Raw genomic sequence first — 15,721 nt, 5'->3', positions numbered from 1 at the left:
ATTTTGAAAGGAGTCAGAGTGGAGGAGCTGCTTTATGCACAGCTGCCATTGGCTGTACAAACCCCTCGTTTCTGCTGCTAATGATAGATAGGAATATTAATAATATAACTCATGCCTTGTCGTATTTTGCTGCTTAATCATCTTGTTTGGCACACCCCGCTCATGTTGTGTGTGGCCATAACTCAGGACTCGGAGCTCACTCGGTGTTACCGTCAGCGATCAAAGGGGCTGGGACTGTGCAGTGATGAAAGGACTGACCAGTGTGTTTATCCACAAAAACCAGGGAGAATTTAGAGCCAGCAGAGCGCCTGGGAGCGGCTTTCCACGCCGGGCCATGGCCATGGCCCCTCCGTCCCGGCTGCCGGGAGCGTCCCGGGTGGGTGAGCAGGAGCTGGGAGCGCTCCCGGGATCGCAGGAGTGTCAGTGGGACCCCTTCGAGCCTCCGCCATGCAGCGCTCCAGCTCCTGCAGCTCTGGAGTGGAGTGTTCATTCATACGCTGCTGTCAAAGGTGGTGTGTCAAGGGGGCTGGTAATAGTTGGTTAGAAGATACTTTGTTTATAGGCAGAGCTTCCTGCACGTAGATTGGAAAGATGAAGAAGGGCTCTATCATGATTCGGAATGTAAATAGAATTAGAAAAACAGTAATCTTTTTGTTTTCCTTGGTTTTTTTCTTTTCTTTTTTTGTTTTCCTTTATCTTTTTTGTTTGTTTGTTTGTTTTCCTTATTTTTTCCCCTTAACTTTTTGGGTCTTTTCCCTTAGAGTTTTTTTGCTCCCACCTACAGTTTTCAAATATTTTGGGTCTTTTCCCTTAGAGTTTTTTTGCTACCAACTACAGTTTTAAAATCTAAACACTGAACCCCGTGAATTGCTTGTGATTCAAAATGTCACTATATTAGTCTGGATAACTTCTTTAAAAAAAATCAGGAGTAGAAAACAATAGCCTAGTTCAGTCTTGGAGGTGGTTGTAGTTCAGGGACACCGTAAAGGACAAAATGATGGGAGGATAAAAGGAAGTATCTAAAACAAATCAAAAGGTAAAATAAGTTGTTGGATTTGTTTGCAATTTTTTTTGTTGTTCTTGGGATTTAGTTTTGTTTTTAAAACTCAAGAAGCCCTTTCCCTCTCCTGGTTTTTAGGTGGAGTTTGATCTTTAAGTGTAGTGCAGATCCTTCCAAGACACCGGTGATTTTTTGTGAAGTGGTTTCCATGCTCTTGTCAATGCATGAATAACAAATAATAGAATGGGTGGAGAGGAAGTTGATTGTAATTTGACTTAAAAGCGTGAATGTTTTGACCTCAACGATTGGCAGTTTGAAAAGAATGATTTGCTGTGCTGTTTGTGCCAGCGTTGGGTTGTTTGGTGTTAATCACCATCCAGTTATGAATATAATTCACTCGTTAGACAAGTGAGTTAGACCATAGGGTAGTGCTGGGCCTCTGAATACCTTCACTAAGCACTCAGGTTAAGAGGAGAGGTGTTATTTAGAGTGCTGTGCTGATGGAAGGAAGCTGTACTCCTTTGGTGGAAATATTCATCTTGTGGATGTAATGAAGGTAAGGCTCTTCAAGTTGGAGAATTTTTTATTACAGTTGCTTGTATAGTTAAAAGCTGTATTTGGTGGGGTATTGTTTTTATTTGCTTTTTCTGATTGTTTATGTGTTAGGCTCTTAAGTTTTGAGTAGGATGTGTGTTGGTTTGGCTCATACCTTAAGTCAACTAGTTTAGCAGCTGATATCAATATTCAAGAATATTCTGTCTGTGCTGGCTGTAGCAAAGCTGTGGACTCAGAGGAGAGCAGATCCTTATTTTTTTTTAAATGATACTTTTATTTCTTATTTTTAGAGCTTTATGAGACAGTGAGTGGAAATCAGATCAACATACTACCTGATCCTATCTGCAGAATTCTCCCAGCCTTGAGAGGCCTAAAATCTGGGAAAATTTAGGATCAATCTCCATGTTGTAACAGTTTTTCCTGTGTTTGAGAATTAAGACCAGCTTTTGTGTTACTCAGAAACAAGTCTCATTTGATTATATTAACACTTTGCCTGATTAAGGATTGCTGAATCATTTTCACTCTTTGAAAGATAAAGGGAAATGTGTATTAATCTCTCTGTTACTCTGGCTGGTTTGTTTTGTGGTAACATTTTAATAAGGCAAGAGCTGATCTCTGTGTTGAAGGATATTAGAATGGACTGTACTTGTATTTTGTGTGCTGTTTTTGTATAATTCAAAAGAGAAGTTTACAGTACATTTTACTTTTGCCCATCTTTTTACTGAAGTTCAGACAAGTTCTGAAGTTGTCACTGAACATGCCAGAGCCTGAGTTTGTTCTCCTTCAGTGGGAGGTGGAGAATTATGCACAGAATAAAGGTAAAACTGACGTTAAAGCACAAGTCAGGATTATAGTTTTCAGAGTGTTCATGTGAAAGTTATAAATCCAGAAGCTTTCATACCAGTCATGTGTTCTTAAATATTTTCATTGGGAAAAATTACTGTTTGTCAGTTCGGTTTAAGGAGGGACACCAGCACTGCTTATTAGGCATAATAGAAAAGAAGGTTCATTTCTAGTCCCGTGGGAATTTTGTACACTTCCTGAGTTTTGGACCCCTTGGACATTGGGAAAACATTAGGAGTTTCAAGTGTTAGAATTCAGACATTTCTTGTGGTCACAGGATTGTTTTGTTTTCCTTTGTTTTCCCCCTAAACATCTTAAAATAGTTCTAAAATTCTTCCTCCAATGGGCTTCAACGAGTTCATTATGTATAGTAAATAAAAAAGCTTCCTGGTTTTTGTTGTTGTTGCAGTTGGTTGGTTGGTTTTTGTTTCTTTTAAAGGCTCAGGAAGCCCAGAAACACAAAATGACCAGTGATTGTTATCTTAGGCCTACCCAAAAGTGAAGGGTTAATGGCAGCTTGTGAGGTGGTGCCAAAGAAGAGCAGGATCAGGGAAGGGGGAAAACTGAGGGAAGTTGGTGCTCACTCACAGAATCAGGAAGCTGAGAGGAACTGGACAGACCTGTTGTATAAGAGGAGCTGCATCAGGTGCAGGGCAGGGACTTGGAGCTTCCTGCTACTGGAACGAGTTGGGTCGAGAAAGAGCTTTGCTTGAGCCCATTTGTTCTGCTGGGGAGGGAAGTGCAACTGCTGGCAAACTGTTTGCAGTGTCTGAGCTTGCTCCAATAGCTCAACCACCTTTCCCTCAGCTTTTTAAACTGAGCACTTCGTAACATTGGAAAAAGATGAATATTGAAGGTTTGCTTGGTATGCTGTTAGTTGGAGATAGTGAACATGTGGAGAAATGATAATAAAATCTTATTCCTGAAGAGGTAAAGTACATTATTGTACAGTAGTACAATTTTCTTTGCCTTACAATTACTTTAATCAAAGATACTGATTCATAAGCTTGCACCTGTCTACAAACTGGTTGAATTTTGGAGTAATTTGATTTTTTCTGAGGTGATCTGAGCTATTGAAGGGAGGGCCAGGGGTAAATACTTGTACCATGAATACCCTAAGGTGGTGCTGATGCCTCCAGGGGGGATTATCTCAGAGTGGGAAGAGTAGTGCCCAATGCCGAAGAACCTGGCCATTTTCCTCTTCCTTGCACAAACATCCTTTTTAATTTCCTCTGCCTTGCATCTTCCTGATTGAAACCTTGTATTAGGCTAAGGAAGCCTCTGTGTGCAGTGAGGATAAACTGTGCTGATCTTTGCATCTTATCCAAGTGAGGGCAAACAACTGGGGAGAGCTCATCCATCTCTGGGAGGCCTGGTAGGGTGCAGGAGGTGACACTGAAATGGCAGAACAATCCCACGGGCATTGGGGACCTGTGAGTCCAAGCTACTTCAAGGGAGGTGTGCTGGGTGGATGCGTCCCATGGAGAGTGATCAGTGTCCTCTGCTGTGGCTGAGCCCGCCCAGGGCATTTGGACTTACTGGCCCTGAGTACCAGCAGAGATCCCTTGGGTCTCTGGGCTTGTCACAGTTTATCACAGCTCTGAGGGCTGACTGACCTGCCTGACACATCAGTTCTGGGCCCCTCAGTTCAGGAAAGATATTGAGAGGCTGGAGCAGGTCCAGAGAAGAGCAGCAAGGCTGGAGAAGGGACTGGAGCACAAGTGCTGTGGGGAGAGGCTGAGGGAGCTGGGGGTGTTTAGCCTGGAGAAGAGGAGGCTCAGAGGTGACCTCAGCACTGTCTAGAACTACCTGAAGGGAAGTTCTGGCCAGGTGGGGGTTGGTCTCTTCTCCCAGGCACTCAGCAATAGGACAAGGGGGCACGGGCTCAAGCTCTGCCAGGGGAAATTGAAGTTGGAGATCAGAAACAAATTCTTTGCAGAGAGAGTGCTCAGGCATTGGAATGGGCTGCCCAGAGAGGGGGTGGATTCCCCATCCCTGGAGGTTTTTAAGATGAGATTGGCCGTGGCACTGAGTGCCATGATCTGGTAAAGGGACTGGAGTTGGACCAAGGGTTGGACTTGATGATCTCGGAGGTCTTTTCCAACCCAATCCATTCTGTGATTCTACAATCTGCCTTGGAGGCAGATAAGAGGAGCCTCCTGTATAATAATTAAAAACCATCAGGCCTTTGCCCGTGTAAAACCAGCTTGGATATGCCTGGATATCTGATGCAGAGTTGGAGTATGTAACTAGGAGTAGCCATGTCTGCCCCATCACAGTTGTGTCCACAGCAAGGAACTCGCAAACATTTGATGACATTTTGGATCAACATCCATGAAGTTTGAGTTGGAGAGTGAGAGGGATGCTCTTGAGCTGAATTCTGGGACTTGGGTTGCCTGGTATTTCCTGTGATGGGCTCTGCATATCCTGTGGGGCCTGATTCTCCTTCTGCTCACTCCCTGCCTTCTCCAGGCTCTGAATGTCCTTCACAGCACTGTCATAGGAAACAGGGATCCCTCACTGGCTTTGGGGTGAGCCTGTTCTGTAATTAACTGCAGTCCTTCCTGTAGTGCTGAGTCCTCAGCCTGGACCAAAGTTGTACAACAGTAACCCCATCCAAACCGAGAGAATGTGAGAGTGGAAAGTAGGAATGTGCAGGACTAGTGATGGTGGTGGTGTGCAGGGCAGGGATTTTGCAGTCTGCTGTATGGGTTCAATTTTAGCAGAATCACATTTAAAGCAGATTCTTTTTGCCTTCATTTCTAGTGAAAAGAAGTTCCTTTCTCAGCAAAACAAACCATCATAGAAGCATTCAGTTTCTGATTTGCAGAATAAATGATTTCAAGTTCTCTTGGGTTCAACATGGAAAATGTACTCCACAGTTTTACCGGATGCTGTGTTCTCCAAAACATCCAATTTTTTTAAATGGCTGTTTCTTAATGATCCACAGCTGAAGGTTCTTCCCTTTACTCTTGGCAGTCTGAGCCGCCTTCATGGGGTGGAACAGGATCTTTCTTTCGTCCTAGGAAATAGTATTAATCCTGCCAGTATTTAACTGCATCCAGGATTACTAATCTGTCAAAGCTCTGCTTTTAGTTTTTACAGATGATATTCAGGACATCTGATAGTTGCATTCATGTTGTCAAAAGTGCATACTGTGTTTGTCTGTGGTAACCTCAGAATTTCTAGAAGGGATTAATTATATAAATATTAAACGAGTGCAGTATTTATTAGTAAGAATGAGTCAAGCTCTCTTAATAAAATGGTAATTACTAATTTACGCACTGTATTTCTGAAGTAATGGATTTTAAATACTCAGCATTTAAATTTGCCTTTCTAGTGGAATAAAAAAGTATTTTAATGACTGTAACCTAATTTAGAATGAATTCAGATCATTCAGTTATTTGCTTTTCCCAGTGTTTTCCTAGTAAATGCTGCCTAACTAGTCTGTCTGCCTCATGATTGGTTTTTCCTGTTTGTGCCAATTTAGTTGATAACTATGCAGAAGCAGAATAGTTGGGAGGAAATCCCACATTTTCATTAGCAAAGTAAATAAGAAACAAAGAGGGCTCACTCAGTTGTCTGAAACATCATTTTGTAGCTGTGAAAGCAGGTTTGTCATGTACATAAGAAAGAAGTAAAGTGGAAAAACACCTTTCCAGAATGGGTTGCTCTTGTGTGTGTATTGTCTTTGATTGTTTCACTCCTTAAAAATCAAACTTTACCTGGGTTTCCTGTCATTTCTTTTGAATAGGTCCTTGGAAGTTTACAGGTTGGTGTAGGTAGTATGTAGGGGGTGGGAAGAAGTGATGATAGGTACAGTTGATCTCTAGTGCTGCAGTTATCTCCTATTTTATGTAGTGCTCTCTTACAGGATTTAGAACCTTAGATGCGTAGAAATTGTGCAGGAAGGTCATTATGGAAGAAAAAAGTGAGTAAAACTGCTGTAGAATCATGGAGGGTAAATTTTGATTAATTTGTACTAAACTCTGAAACAAATTTACTGGAACCTTCCTCATGTGAATGAATGCAAGTGTGAGGCACAGAGATTCCTCAGTGCTCAGAAAGAGTTACTCAACGAGGTTACTTTTCCAGTTGTGACTAAGGGGCCAATTAGCAGCATCCGGAACGAGACGGCAGCGCCTGGGTAAAAATAGATGGCATTTGGAGAAGCTGGGGGCTGTCTGGGAGGAGGTCTTCAGCTGGAGACTGAGAAGCAGGAGAAGAGGCAACCTCCAGAAAGGAACATACAGGAGTGTTACAAACAGGATTGTGAGAAACTCATGAACAGACAGAGGTAGGAGCTGCCCAGAGACATGACAAGAAGCAACACCAGATTGGACCCTCAGGCTGCCAGGCCTCTGCTGCCGATGGAATTCATGGGCTGAGCTCTTTGCTCCCACCTGACAAGAGCAATAGGGCTGGCATGGGTATGGAAATGAAACAGGCTGTAGCATCCTCTGAAAATGACAGGAACCAGAGGAGTGGGTGTAAAGCTCGCTAGGTTGTTAGCTCTTATGTTAAGGTTTGATACATTGATGCCTCTGTCAGAGGAAGGAGTAAGTCATACACAAGTAGTGGAGTTGCTTGAAGGCAATTAGTTGACTGCTGCTGGCATCACTGAGACCAAATAATTAACGTGCCGGGTGCAGGGAGGGGAACTGGATGGTGTGGGCTTTTGCTCTCTGGTCTTTACAGTTATAACTTCATCTTGTGGCCACAGCAGCTTTGATGGTCCTTCTCTGTTGTTTTGGTAGAATACTGAAGCCACTGGATTAGTACAGTTAAAAACTCCTTTGTTCCTCACTGACCTACTTTGGCTGCACATTAGCTATTGGATTGGGAAAGGGCCATCTGTACATGTGCCCGCTGGTACACGCTGAGTGTAAAGAGAGTTGTAAAATACTGTCTGCCTTCTCTCGATAAACCTCAGTCCAGTGGAGAGAATTACCTAAAATACTCACTTTTATTTTGATTGGCATGGCATTCAGTGGCTTGGCATTCAATAACGTGTTAGTGCATTTGATACTTCATGGAAAAAAGAGAAGGCATGAAGGATGCACCTGAAGTCTTATCTTTAAATCCCCAAAGGATGTGTGTAAGTTAAAGAATTCTTTCTAGTGGTCTAATAGGGACCCAGCTGCTTCCTAAAAGGTACAGCCAAATAGAAAATGTATGATCTGTGTATTCATATGACAGTGACAAAGCATGTTGCCTGAACTATACTTACTTTCTGGATCAGTAATCTGTACCTGCAAAGGCTCTATAAAAAGTTATGCTCTATAAAAAGTTCTGCTAATTCACCAATAGTGTATTTGGATCACCAAGGCAGTTAATGCCACCCTGGCGCCCGATCCCATCAGATCTCGGAAGCTCAGCAGGGTCAGCCCTGGTTAGTACTTGGATGAGAGTCCTCCTGGGAATACCCAGGGCTGTAGGTTCTAGTCCTGAGGACTTCACTGTCACCATCCAAGCTCACTCGGTCGTGGCAGATGAACCTCAGGAGCAAATGGTGGGGCCAATTCTGTGCACGCTGAGCCTCACCTAAAACATCCACTGCGCAGGCTGGGAGGGCGCACCCATGTGTGGAGAGCCCTGCCCAAATCTTTGTTGGCAAAGCCTTGCCATGATGATAATTTGGATCACCTCAGTTATGAAGAGGAGCTTTCAAACTTACCTGTATTTGTATAAACCTGCAAAATACACACTCTTCCTGGTGAGTGTTTCTCCATTACTTTTTGTGGAATGTATAACTGATGAGGTTGCTCTTGTTTTTTTCATTAGTGAGCAATGAGGTTTCTGCCAATTAGAGCAAAGGTGTAATCACAGTTCTAATGTACCAGAGTAACACTCCCATTGACTTCAGTTTGGCCTGGATAGCAGCTGAAGATGAAGTTGGTGACCACAGCACAGCTGGGGATAAATACTGCTAATAATCTAATGTCAGCTTATCACCTTCAACAGAGAAGCAGCTTAACTAATGAGTAGCTTGGAAGAGGTAGAAAGGGTATGATGATGAAGAGTATTGTTTGGTAACCACAGAGGAAATGTTTCAATTATATTTAATACCTAAACTGTTATGGCTGGTTAATATTTGTAACAGTCTAAACTATTAAAGCTTTGCAAAGTGACTTGATGTGCACCAGAGTGATAACCTTTGGTTATGTAAGTTACGTGACATAACCTCGTCCCTATAGTTTTTAATTTTCTCTGACTTGTTCTTGAGAACTTAATTCAGAACTCTAAAAATAAGTATTTCACCCATAACAAATAAAGGTAACATGCTGTTGTAGACTGATAATGATATTGCAGAGGGTCTAAGTAATTTCTGGAGAAATTCACTTTGGGCGCCAAGGCCCAGCGATCATCAGATATATCAGCCTGTCCTGTAGCAAACAGCATTTCTGAGAGGCAGAACCCCCTATGGGGGATTTGCACACATGCAGGTAAATATATTCTGCCAAAACACCCCTGCATTATTTTATTCAGTGTTTTTGGAAGAGGTCAGAAGTAAAGAGCATCTGAAAAAAGTCCACACAGATTGTGGTAGTGCAAGGCTATGATAAGAGTTGTCCTTTAGACAATTATAAATATTCTAAAATTAAGTCTTTGCTCTCTAGAACCTTGTGTTAAGGAGATAAAATGCATACCCCATTTCAGGTTCAAGCAGTAAAATAAAAAGTTGCTGTTACAAAGAGAGAGAAGTGACCTCGTATTCTACGTCAGTCAAAATTCCAAATTTTAGCAAAAATAGCCGGTTTAGGTATAATAGAGCAATGGACTCTAAATGTCAATGTTCATAGCAAATGAGTCTCATCTACATAATTTTAAAACTGAGCTGAGCCATTCTGTGATGGAGAAGATCCTATTTTTAAAGGAATAGCTGTTACTTTCACATAGACATGTGTAATGATAATACAAATAACATAAAATATCCAGCATAACACATATTAACTTGACAGGTTATAGGAGAGCATTATATAAATACCATGGTTTTTACTTCTGTTGCTGAATTACTCCAGCTCCTGAATAATATGAAGATCAGGAAGTTGCTATAGAAGTGTTGCAGAATGGTGATGTATTTCTGTGCACCAGGGAATGTGAGAGAGTTCTTAGTAACTGCAAAGGCAAAATAAATTAAGTCAATTTATATATTTATTTTCTGTCATTTAGACGTATGTACTGGGCTTGGCAGTGTGAGAAAGGGTGTTCCCTTAACTAACAGCTTGACTGATTTGAGTTATTGTCAAAAGGAGTTGAATAACAGTTTGAGCCTTAACAATGACCACATCTCAGAGCAGCTGGTGGAGCCTCAGCACTGGGAGGCCTTTTGCAAGGAACTTATCTGGAAGGAGGGACTGAAGTGGTACTGCCTTTCTTGACAAAGAAACCACGCAGATTGTTTGTGGATGCAAAGGCCTCATGTGGCATCTGAGTAATGCTTTTGAGTTTCTGCATTGGCAGGGAGATGCTATCCCAGTGTGCAGATCAGGACATACCTTCAGGTTTTCCTGTGGCTCCGGTGGGGTGTAGTGGGGATAATGTTCTTGTGCTCAGGGTCCAGAGAAGAACAAGGCTGGTGAAGGGACTGGAGCACAAGTCCTATGGGGAGAGGCTGAGGGAGCTGGGGATGTTTAGCCTGGAGAAGAGGAGGCTCAGAGGTGACCTCAGCACTGTCTAGAAGTATCTGAAGGGAAGTTCTGGCCAGGTGGGGGTTGGTCTCTTCTCCCAGGCACTCAGCAATAGGACAAGGGGGCACGGGCTCAAGCTCTGCCAGGGGAAATTTAAGTGGGACATCAGAAAAAAATTCTTTGCAGAGAGAGGAATCAGGCATTGGATGGTGGATTCCCCATCCCTGGAGGTTTTTAAAGTGAGCTTGGCCGTGGCCCTGAGTGCCATGATCTGGTAAAGGGACTGGAGTTGGAGCAAGGGTTGGACTTGATGAGCTTGGAGGTCTTTTCCAGCCCAATTGATTCTGTGATTCTATGAAGTGCAGTGTCTGGTGTCCCCAAGGGACTTGCCACTGCAAATGCAGCATCCCTTGTGACCTGATCATGCTTTTGGCATGACATTGAATCCAGCTTGAGGTGTTGATTCTGATCTTGGAGTTTTCAGTGGGCTGTATTTAGAAGACTGAATGAGTAACGAAGGCCAAACCCAATGATTTTGTTGTTCTGTCATGCTGGAGCTGCTACAGTAAAGACGAGATGTGTATAACCAGGGGGATCCATCTGGGGACTTTAGAATGAGCTCCCAACTTGTTTCTACGTTTTCCATTGTGACTTTGGGGGCATTTTTATTATATCCTGTCTTTTTCTTACACAAACATAACATTTTACACATGTCCAGTTCCATATAATTCTTATTCCATTATACATGTTGTCCCCTCTATGGAGGGAATGAGGGAACAAATAGTTGGATCTCATAGTGCATTACTGGAAAATGCTGGGAGACTATTGTGGTAAATTAGCATAGAGTAGAATATGTTGTTGACTGAATTTGTATTACCAAATGAGAAGGGAATGAAAGTTATGTTTTGAGGGTTCAATTAAACTCTTCTTAATGTATAAATAGGGTTATAGAAATGTATATTTTATATGTATGTATATTATTTAAGCTAATAAATGTGAATATTTTAAAATGTAAGCCTGAGCTTTTAGACAGTGGGTTGTGTGTGTAGAATAGCTCTCACTTAATTACTTCTTTCACTGGAGGATGAAGTACTCCTGTGATTTCTGGGATAAATTGATTGGTCAGTATCAAGCAAAGTAGCAATCCTGGCAATTGCTCTGAGACTGCTTGGATGAGAGTTATGTTTTGGCTTCCCTGTGCTCTTGGTTCTGCTTTTTTGCAAGTGTCTGAGTGTTCCTGAATAAATTTCTTAGAGCAGCTCTGTAGTTTGAGCAACATGAATATTACATATTTTTATTTGGACAGATGGCAGTTTCAGAGCACTTACTAAGCAAGATACAATTTTTGCATTCTTACAGGAAGCATGTACAGATATGTAATTTTATCATTATTTCATTGTGCACTTAATGCACTGAGCAAATAAATTGCAGTGCAAATCCTGAATGCCTTGTGAGTGCAGTTAGAGTGGAAGGTAAGTGTAAGATTGCCATGACATATTTTTCTTCTTATATTTAATGATCATTACAGAGCACAAGCTTCTCATGTCATGCAGAAGAAAATTGTGATCTGATAAGAATCTTATCAAAAGGAAGACAATAATCCTCTTAAGGATTCTTCTGTCTTAGGTCAGCAGGTCATTGTGGGCCCTTTGCAAAGGTGTTTTTTAGTGTCCTGGAACTTAGAAACCTTTTTCTGCATTTTAGATTTTTGCCATCTAAGGAACCTGGAAACAATGTACTGTTTATTATAAATGACTGGTCTTGCCATATTCTACTATTTGCCAATAATTTACAATGCAAAAAAATAAATTGTGATGTAGCAAGATAAAGCTGAAGATGCAGTGTAGTCCATTATTCTCTCTAAAACTAACAGAAAGCAAGTACAAGATAGAATTGATACGAGCATAGGATGACCAAGTTGGAATAATGAGCCAAGACTTGGTGTCTCTGTTGATGTTTTGGGTTCCAGTGCTCTGCTAAGAACTTAGGAGTGGAGGGAGGATGGCAGGGTCCCAGAGACAAGCTAGGCCACAAAAAATACACTGAGAAGCAGCCTGAAGGGCTGTTAAAGATTTTCAAGGAAAGGAAGACAGCACTGGGTGATTCAGTGGAACATTAAGTTAGTGTTGTGCATCTTTGCTCTGTATTGAGTATTTGAGAAAGCCCTTGGAAAACGAGATGCCTTTGTTTACATGGTGTTCTGTCTCTGGTCTTCATTATGTGGTTTGGGGTAGAGGAGCTAAACACATAGGTGCATATTTTGCATTTGCTCTGTCTGTAGCTTTTGCTATTAAAATGTCTACAGAAAAACCTAATTTAATTCTGGCGTACAGCTCTTCCTGGTAAGGGCTGAAAGGAACCAGTGGAGGGTGGCATTGCCAGGTAGAACTGAGCAAAGGTGTAAGGAATAATACTGACTAATCCTGGAGTCTCAAGAAACTCAACTGCAAGGATTTTCCTTGCAGAGTCAGTCTTGTGTTTGTAATGAAGCAAGATGCTAAAATTCAGAGGTCTTTAATTTTGTGGAGATTTTGATTCTTAGACTAAGGATGTTCAAACACAGCTCTGGGAGCTCCAAAGCTTGAGCTGACTGTGCTGTGTTTTAGTGTTGTCTCCCAGGGATTGCTTTTCTACACACCTAGCTAAATGAACAGGTTAGTGTCAGAAAAAAACCCAAAACAGTAAACCAACCAATCAAACAAAAAAACCCCACCACAGATACTGTAAGTGGAGGTATGCTTATGTTTATAGAAATGTAGAAAGTAGAAGACAAACAGTGGGGATTATTTTGTGTGTGGGTTTTTTCCTTACTTTTTTTAAAGAACATAGACAATCAATCAACTTTTTTCCCCCCTTCTTGGAGAAGACACTGAAAAGTAACAATCAAGTGTTTCATACCTAATGGTAGAAGGTGTAAGGCAGAAGGTGTGTGGCAAAGGTAATGTCAGTATTTTCAAGTGGTAGGACAGACACTGGCAGTGGCTCTCTGTTGACCACCCAGTAAACGTCGTGACTTCAGCTCTCTGAATGAAGGTTAGCTTGTACTTTGAAAGTGCAATTCAGTAATAACCTACTTAAAACAACCGGCTTGAGCTTTCCGAGCCAGTATAAAAGAAACTTTAGTCAGTTCAGGAAATTTGCCACAGTAACTCTCAGTGTTTCAGCAAAGTATTTTTGTCTTATTTTTGCAAATTTATGCCACGTATTCAATTGAGGAAATTGAATTAACAGTTATGTGCATTTTTGCCAGCCTTTTTGCTTCACTAAAAAAAAAAAGAAATCACTAATAATTAGTTTTGAAATATTAGTAAAAACTGGGGAGAAGGAAGGTGAGAAAGCAACCCACAAAACCTGTGATCAGCTTGGGGCTAAAATATAAGTGTTAATTTGATGTCTAGGCAAACTCACCATAAGTAATGTAATGGGATATATTAAAGATGTCAGAGTGTCAAGAACCTCCAGATATGTGGCTGCTTAATCATACTTAGCCCTTAACCACTGACTCATTCATTCTTGTTTTGCTTAAACACTTTGAGCTCCTGGGTTTTTTTCTTTTGAAATATTCTGCTACTTTCATTGTGTTTCTTATTCTCCAAACAAGTTTTCCTCTCTGTCTTTTCCAAGTCTCCTGCCCCACCTCATCCTCGTTCTTTCTTGGTCTTTCAATAGTGTTTTATGTTGTTTTCCTGCCTTCTTTTGCTTCCCACTCTGTCCTCTTCTCATAACATTCACAGCTGCTTTGCCGTTCTTCCATCTCCACTGAAATATTTTGGTACTTTCATCTACCCGCTCTTTTCTCATCAATTTTATCTTGAAGCCATGTAATTTGAGTCCTTTTCCATACCTTCTTGTCCTAGTTCAGCAGACAGGACCAGTTTATCACTGTATGGGTGTGACCAAAGCTGCGTATTCTACACCCTGTGTGTCATTTCCCATGAACACTTAACAATGGACCACTTGCAGCAGCTGCCCAGGGCACACCCAACCCCTCAGGATGTGAGGTGGGTGTTAAAGAAGCTTGTGAGATAAGAACTGTGATAACTCCCCTCCGGGGAGTCGTTGGCACCTCCACACCCACCTGAGGGGTCATGTCTGCTAATGGGCCATCAATGATTCCAAATACCCCATGACTGACAGAGTGAGATCACCCATTGTGGAACTCCCCACCCTGGGGGAGGTACTGGGCATTCCCACCTGAACGTGAGGGGATATAATCTTGGGGTTTGAACACTTCTGGTACCACTCATCGGGTTCAGAGGAGGACCAGAACCTCAACAGGAGGAGACCACCACTCTTGACCAGACTGTGACATCATCTGCACCAAAAGGTTTTTCCCTTCCTTTTACTTTGGACTCAGGGGAACCACGTGGGGCTCAGCACGGGGCTATTGAACACCATTCTGTTTGTGCCCCAGAGTGCTGGATTATACTGCTGGATTTTGTGGGTTAAAACCAACTTCTCTTTGTATCATTGCATTTATTGTAATAGTTTCATTAAATTGTAACTCTGACTTATAATGTGTTGGGTTCACTTCTCCTGCAGGTTTACCTTTAAACCAGCACACTTCTCTGTTACCTTCTTTGACCTGGATCATTTTTGACTTGTGGGTAGAATGGATAAACTTTGACTGTCTTGGTTTACTCTGTTAAACACTTCCCAGTCCCTGAAGAACTAATGGGGAAATGTTGAAAAGTCTGCTTACCAAAGGACAGAGGCATTGCTATGGATTATGGAGAGACATGGTTACTCCTGAGGGGTGATTACTAGCACTAGCATAAGGGATGATATATATGGCCAAATATCTTGTGAGTCTCTGTTTTTGGGGGACCTAGAGCAGCAGTTGGTGTACTGAAATACTCTGCCAATCTTGTCTTCCATTGATTGCTCAGGAATTTTCACTATCCACTATGTATTTCCTTGATTACATGTGATTATCCAGGATGTTTGATGTAACTGTTTCATAACAGACTCCTCATGTTAGGTTAGTGATGAGTTAGAGCACCCAAACTTGTGAAGCCAGGGCACCCTGAATCTCTCCACTCACTTGAGGGTGCACATCATTGATACCAGTTTGCACCAATAAAGTCTGTTTGCAACAAGTATTGATGTAATAGTGTTTTGCTGCGGCTCATCAGTTGCTTTAACCGTAAGCTTGTGGTCTTGGTCCACTTCCAAGCTGAAAGGTGTTCACAGCACAGGTGTTGTTGGTGGAATGAACAAGTGTTGGGCACAGATGAGTAAAGCTTAGCCTAGAGGAATCTGTCCATTGAAACTTTGACAGCAATGGCTCTGGATTGAGCTATATGGGTGAAAGTGAAGAGGCTTAAACTATTGCCTGCACCTTGCCTGCTCGGAAAGTAGGCAGGAGGTTTGATTAAAGCTTCATAAGGTTTAAAAGTATGGTTTTTAAAAATATGCTTTATTAAATTCTTTTTATGCTCAATTTGTTTTTAAATTTTGGTCTTGTGATGAGGGAAACAGCAGCCCTTCATCCGTGTGTTCTATTCAGGGTCTGAAGTTGAGAAGGATTTACATACATGAGTAAAGACAGAATTTTGATTAATATATTCAAAAGTATATCTACATTATAAAATTTTGGCAGTGTATATGACTAAAATATGTCTGTTAAGGAATATCCCCTGTTGCTTGTAATGCTGCCACATCTGCATTCAAGGCACTCACATGAAATGTT

The 15,721-nt window shown here is 41.7% G+C and overlaps 1 protein-coding gene across 4 annotated transcripts in view; it reads left to right on the top strand.

The window, feature by feature from the left end:
• Positions 1–15,721, top strand: part of PPP2R5E (protein phosphatase 2 regulatory subunit B'epsilon) — a 76,283-nt gene that overhangs the window by 23,702 nt on the left and 36,860 nt on the right. Inside the window, exon 1 of one of the 4 annotated variants that reach the window (XM_071557335.1) lies at positions 1,450–1,556. The exons of the other annotated variants lie outside the window; for them this stretch is intronic. The gene's annotated coding sequence lies outside the window, so the exon portion shown is untranslated. Of the gene's footprint in view, positions 1–1,449; positions 1,557–15,721 lie in introns of those variants that run through there. 4 annotated transcript variants of the gene reach the window in all.

This window comes from Pithys albifrons, chromosome 6, assembly GCF_047495875.1.
Source record: "Pithys albifrons albifrons isolate INPA30051 chromosome 6, PitAlb_v1, whole genome shotgun sequence".
Classification (NCBI taxonomy): domain Eukaryota; kingdom Metazoa; phylum Chordata; class Aves; order Passeriformes; family Thamnophilidae; genus Pithys; species Pithys albifrons.
The sequence above is the reverse complement of the archived record's forward strand: the minus strand, read 5'-3'. Positions and strand labels throughout refer to the sequence as shown.